The sequence below is a fragment of the Heteronotia binoei genome, chromosome 1 (genome assembly GCF_032191835.1).
Source record: "Heteronotia binoei isolate CCM8104 ecotype False Entrance Well chromosome 1, APGP_CSIRO_Hbin_v1, whole genome shotgun sequence".
NCBI classification, from domain to species: Eukaryota; Metazoa; Chordata; class Lepidosauria; order Squamata; family Gekkonidae; genus Heteronotia; species Heteronotia binoei.
This window is the reverse complement of record NC_083223.1, coordinates 282,911,433-282,917,432: the sequence shown is the minus strand read 5'-3', so window position 1 is coordinate 282,917,432 and position 6,000 is coordinate 282,911,433.

Here is a 6,000-nt window from a genome sequence, read left to right as displayed (position 1 = left end):
CCAATGTCATGAAAAGACAGAAATCAAAACTGGAAATTACACTGTAGGACCGCTTTAACATCTCGTTTAATATTTTATTATGCTGTCCGAGGGCGCCGCTGGGCGTCGGCGTCCCACTGTTCTTCCTGCAGCATTTTAAGAATTGCATGATCCCCTTTGAGTCTGACCGAGAAAGGCGGGCTGTGAAAGAAAGGAATAAGCATATTCCAATCGACTCTCCAGAGCTTGGAGCGCAGAGCAGAAGTTCGTTTTTGCAATTCCCTTCTGTGTGATTCAGACACACACAGGCTGGGGTGCCCGTTTCGTTCGAAAGCACATCTCTATTATGTAGCATAAATAGAGTGAGGGAAGCCTTTGACTTTCGTGCCAGATGAAGGCAGAAATGCAGGGTAGACAGTTTGTAAATAAAGTTAATAACACACACGCGCACCAGTGTTCCCTCTAAGCTGAGTTAGTGCGAGCTAGCTCACCATTTTTTTGAGCCTCTGGCTCACACATTTTTGTCTTACCTCATGAAATATGGGCCCAGAAGAAGAAGAAGAAGATTTTGGATTTATATGCCGCCTTATACTCTGAATCTCAGAGAGGTCACAATCTCCTCTACCTTTCCCTCCCACAACAAATATGCTGTGGGGTAGGTGGAGCTGAGAGTGTTTTTACAGCAGCTGCCCTTTCAAAGACAGCTTCTATGAAAGCTATGACTGACCCAAGGTCACTCAGCAGCTGCAAGGGGAGGAGTGGGGAATCAAACCCAGTTCTCCCAGATGAGAGAGCTCTGGCTGACCCAAGGCCATGCCAGCAAGTGCAAGTGGAGGAGTTGGGGAATCAAACCTGGTTCTCCCAGATAAGAGAGCTCTGACTGACCCAAGGCCATGCCAGCAAGTGCAAGTGGAGGAGTTGGGGAATCAAACCTGGTTCTCCCAGATAAGAGAGCTCTGGCTGACCCAAGACCATGCCAGCAGGTGCAAGTGGAGGAGTGGGGAATCAAACCAGGTTCTCCCAGATAAGAGAGCTCTGGCTGACCCAAGACCATGCCAGCAGGTGCAAGTGGAGGAGTTGGGAATCAAACCCGGTTCTCCCAGATAAGAGAGCTCTGACTGACCCAAGGCCATGCCAGCAAGTGCAAGTGGAGGAGTTGGGGAATCAAACCTGGTTCTCCCAGATAAGAGAGCTCTGGCTGACCCAAGGCCATGCCAGCAGCTGCAAGTGGAGGAGTGGGGAATCAAACCCGGTTCCCCCAGATAAGAGAGCTCTGGCTGACCCAAGGCCATGTTAGCAGGTGCAAGTGTAGTAGTGGGGAATCAAACCTGTTTCTCCCAGATAAGAGAGCTCTGGCTGACCCAAGCCCATTCCAGCAGCTGCAAGTGGAGGAGTGAAGAATCAAGCCGGGTTCTCCCAGATAAGAGAGCTTTGGCTGACCCACCTGGTCACTCAGCAGGTGCAAGTGGAGGAGTGGGGAATCCAACCCGGTTCTCCCAGATAAGAGTCCGCGCACTTCACCACTATACCAAACTGGCTCTCAGGAAGCATCTTGTTAAAGTTATCAGGTTTGGGCCCGTACTGGAAGCCATGGGAGGGGACCACAAGTCCCCCTCACAGGGCACCCACCGACCCTCTGCCCCAGTGACAACTGACAACAGAGCAAGCTGATTTATGCAGCAGCTCGCAACTTTAATGCCAGTAGCTCACAAAGTAGAATTTCTGCTCACAAGACTCCGCAGTTTAGAGCGGAGCCCCCACCCCCAAAAATAAAAGAGAGAAATATTGTGCACTACAGCTCTTGCAACCTCCGTTCCGATGTAGGTGTTCTGGAGTCAGTAGAAAGATGAATTCCTTTAGAATATCTTTATTCCAAATTCTAATATCCTTCAGTAAATAAGTAAAATCCTTAGTTTTATTTTTTATTTTTAAATTGCTTTCTCTGGTTTTTAAATTGGGTTGTGGATTGTTCCCAGAAGTCGCCCCTACAAGTGAAGTCAGGAAAGGTTAAATATCGAAGCAGTAATATTTTGCTTTTCTCTGACAGTTCTAGAAGACTCACAGTCCCGGAAGGACGGTGAGTCTTCTAGAACAGAGAAAGCAAAATATTACTGCTTCAATATTACTGCTTCGATAAGACTAGAGCAATAGTTTTGGGACATGCACATCTTCCCATCACACGTCGCTCACTTGTGGAACTCATGGCCACAAGACGACTGCTAGCTTAGATAGTGTTCAAAAGGGATTGGCCACATTCATGAGGGGAGGTCTCTCTTGAGCTATTGGCCATGTGGGCTAAGGTCAGAGGCCCTGTTCCTTTGAGAAACCGATTGGTTTGCTGGAGGCAAATGAACACATTATGAACAGATGAAGCTGCCTTCTACTGAATCAGATTCTCGGTCCATCAAAGTCAGTCTTGCCTACTCAGACTGGCAGCGGCTCTCCAGGGTCTCGAGCTGAGGTTTTTCACGCCTTCTTGCCTGGACCCTTTTGAGTTGGAGATGCCAGGGATTGAACCTGGGACCTTCTGCTTACCAAGCAGATGCTCTACCACTGAGCCACGTCCCTCTCTTAACTGGCAGTGGCTCTCCAGGGTCTCAAGCTGTGGTTTTTCACGCCTACTTGCCTGGACCCTTTTGAGTTGGAGATGCTGGGGATTGAACCTGGGACCTTCTGCTTACCAAGCAGATGCTCTACCACTAAGCCATCGTCCCTCCCCTAACTGGCAGTGGCTCTCCAGGTCTCAAGCTGAGGTTTATCATGCCTACTTGCCTGGACCCTTTTGAGTTGGAGAAGCCAGTGGGGATTGAACCTGGGACCTTCTGCTTACCAAACAGATGCTCTACCACTGAGCCACCATCCCTCCCCTGACTGGCAGCGGCTCTCCAGGGTCTCAAGCGGAGGTTTTTCATGCCTACTTGCCTGGACCCTTTTTAGTTGGAGATGCTGGGGATTGAACCTGGGACCTTCTGCTTACCGAGCAGATGCTCTACCACAGAGCCGCCATCCCTCCCCAATAGCAGCCGGTTGCCTTGAAACCCAGTTTGTGAGTCTCCCAGAACCATTTGGTTGTCCACTGTGGGAAAGAGGCAATTAGATATTCTCGGTTTGCCAGTAGATAGGGCAGAGCTGCCAGTTTTCCAAGTGGTGGCCAGAGATTTGCCTAAATCACAACAGCTCTCCAGGTTTCAGAGTTCAGTTCCCCTGGACAAAATGGTTTCTTTGGAAGGTGGACTCGGGCTCATTCACTTGTTCATCTTCCAACATCATATATGCCATCAAATGCCAACAATGCCCTTCAGTTCTCTACACAGGGCAAACAGGACAAGGAAGGAAAGGCTACCAGAGAAAGAGCCTTCTCAATTGGGGCCCCCCACTGGTGGAACCAACTCCCAGAAGATGTAAGGGCCTTGCGGGACCTTGCCCAGTTCCGCAAGGTCTGTAAAACAGCTCTATTTCGACTTGCCTTTAGTTAAATTACAGTATAAGCAGATGCCCAACGTCGCTGAATTTAATAGTACCAACACTAGCGCCAAAATTGTTTTAAATCATTTTAACTTGTTTTAAATTCTTTGATTGGCAACGATTATTGTTAATTTTAATTGTTTGCTATTGTTTTATTGTCTGTGTTTGACTGTTTAGCCGCCCTTAGCCGGCTTTGGCAGGGAGGGAGGGATATAAATGCAAGAAATAGATGATAGATAGATAGATAGATAGATAGATAGATAGATAGATAGATAGATAGATAGATAGATAGATAGATAGATAGATAGATAGATAGATAGATAGATAGATAGATAGAAGGGAAAGGTCCCCTGTGCAAGCGCCGGTTGTTTCCGACTCTGGGGTGACGTTGCTTTCACAACATTTTGACGGCAGATTTTTTTACGGGGTGGTTTGCCATTGCCCTATGCCAAAGGATAAATGGACACAAATCTGACATTAGAAATTACAGAACTGAGAAATCTGTGGGGGAACACTTTAACCTACCAAGGCATTCAATGGGTGATCTCAAGGTAGCTGTTTTACTGCAAAGGAACTTCAAGAATGGAATGGAGAGAGAAACTGCTGAATTACAAATTATTATGAAACTTGGAACAAACACCTCCCCAGGACTGAACAGGGATATTGGCTTTTTTTTAAATCTCATTGTATATGCTAAACCCACTCTCAGTGAGTATAGCTATACATCCGCAGTATTCCAATGTATTTCTCTTTTATAATAGTGTATCAGAATAATGTTTTATACTGACATACTCAAATAAGGGATATTGGCTATTTATCTCATTACATATACTTCACCCATTTTCATTTTATGTATTCTTGTATGTTTTCTAATGGCAGACTAGAATGATGTCTATAATGTATAGATTGGTGTTGATAAGTAAATTAGGTGGACTACAACTAGGAAATACATGTGAGATCACAGCCAAAACTCCCTTGCCACATGTAAACACAGGTGGCAATTGGAGCAGATTTGCAAATCATTTTCAACAGCCTGTAAATTTATGCACCATTGCCTGCATCAATGCCCGCTGTCTAGTTTATATAGGCAAATCTCTTTCTCTTTCTTTCTTTCTTTCTTTCTTTCTTTCTTTCTTTCTTTCTTTCTTTCTTTCTTTCTTTCTTTCTTTCTTTCTTTCTTTCTTTCTTTCTTTCTTTCTTTCTTTCTTTCTTTCTTCCTTCCTTCCTTCCTTCCTTCCTTCCTTCCTTCCTTCCTTCCTTCCTTCCTTCCTTCCTTCCTTCCTTCCTTTTCTTTCTTTCCCGCCAGCATGGTCCTGTTTCAAGGACCTACATCAAGGACCTACATCAGAATGCCACCACTGCTGCCAGATTAACTTAAATTAACTTATGTATTCTTAATTATTAACTGGTTTTTATAATGTTTAAATGCTTTTATTGCTAAATTTAAAGTTTTTATCTATTATTGTACATGTATAAAAGGTTGTTAGCCGCCCTGAGCTGCCTAGGCGGGGAGGGCGGGATACAAATAATTATTATTATTATTATTATTATTATTATTATTATTATTATTATTATTATTATTATTATTATTATTATTATTATTATTATTATTATTCTTCCTTCCTTCCTTCCTTCCTTCCTTCCTTCCTTCCTTCCTTCCTTCCTTCCTTCCTTCCTTCCTTCCTTTCTTTCTTTCTTTCTTTCTTTCTTTCTTTCTTTCTTTCTTTCTTTCTTTCTTTCTTTCTTTCTTTCTTTCTTTCTTTCTTTCTTTCTTTCCCTCCATTCCACTATAGCCTTCCTCCCCCCCTCGCAGATCCAGGCCTCACTGGGTTAAATCAGGTTGGCTTCTGATTGCAATCTGTCAGGTTTTTTAGGCTGGTGACGTGGGGAGAGCAGGAAAGCACAGGGTTTGGACTGTGGAATCAATAAGAGTGGCTTTGGGCTGGAAAAGCAGCAAGCCAGGGAAGAGCTCTCTGGAGAGAGGCTGAGGCATCAGAACGCAAGAGAGAGAGAAGAGAGAGAGAGAGACAAAGAGGAGGTTAGTCAAAGACGGACCCATTTAAGACAAGCTGGAATTAAATGGCTCGAAGGTGTGCAAAGAGGTAGGAGGCATCCTCTTGATGGATTTCTCTGGGCAGCGGCTCTTTCCCGTGGCTGCTTCAGCCGCCAGTTGGGCGAGAGAATCTTCCAGCTCCCAAAGTGTGGGACTTTTCGCTCCATGCCTTAAATATACCGGGGTTAATTTCTTAACCCGAGGAAGGAGTTTGCTTCACTGTGTGTTCAGGAAATGGTTCCTTTTTTTCTTTCTCCTTTTTTCTTTTAAAACATCTCTTTGGGGTGGGGGAGGAAGGGGGGAGAAAACGAAATTCAACCTGCTGAATTGGTTGGGATTTGGTCTTACGCACAGGTTGGTGTTTTTTACAAATATATATATTGCTTTCCCTTTCCTCTCTCTCTCTTTTTCCCCCTCCTGCAGTCCTCTATGCCTCTCACATGCTCAGAAAATACCACACTCGACACTAGGTAAGCCACATTAATTTGGGCCGGAGGGAGGGA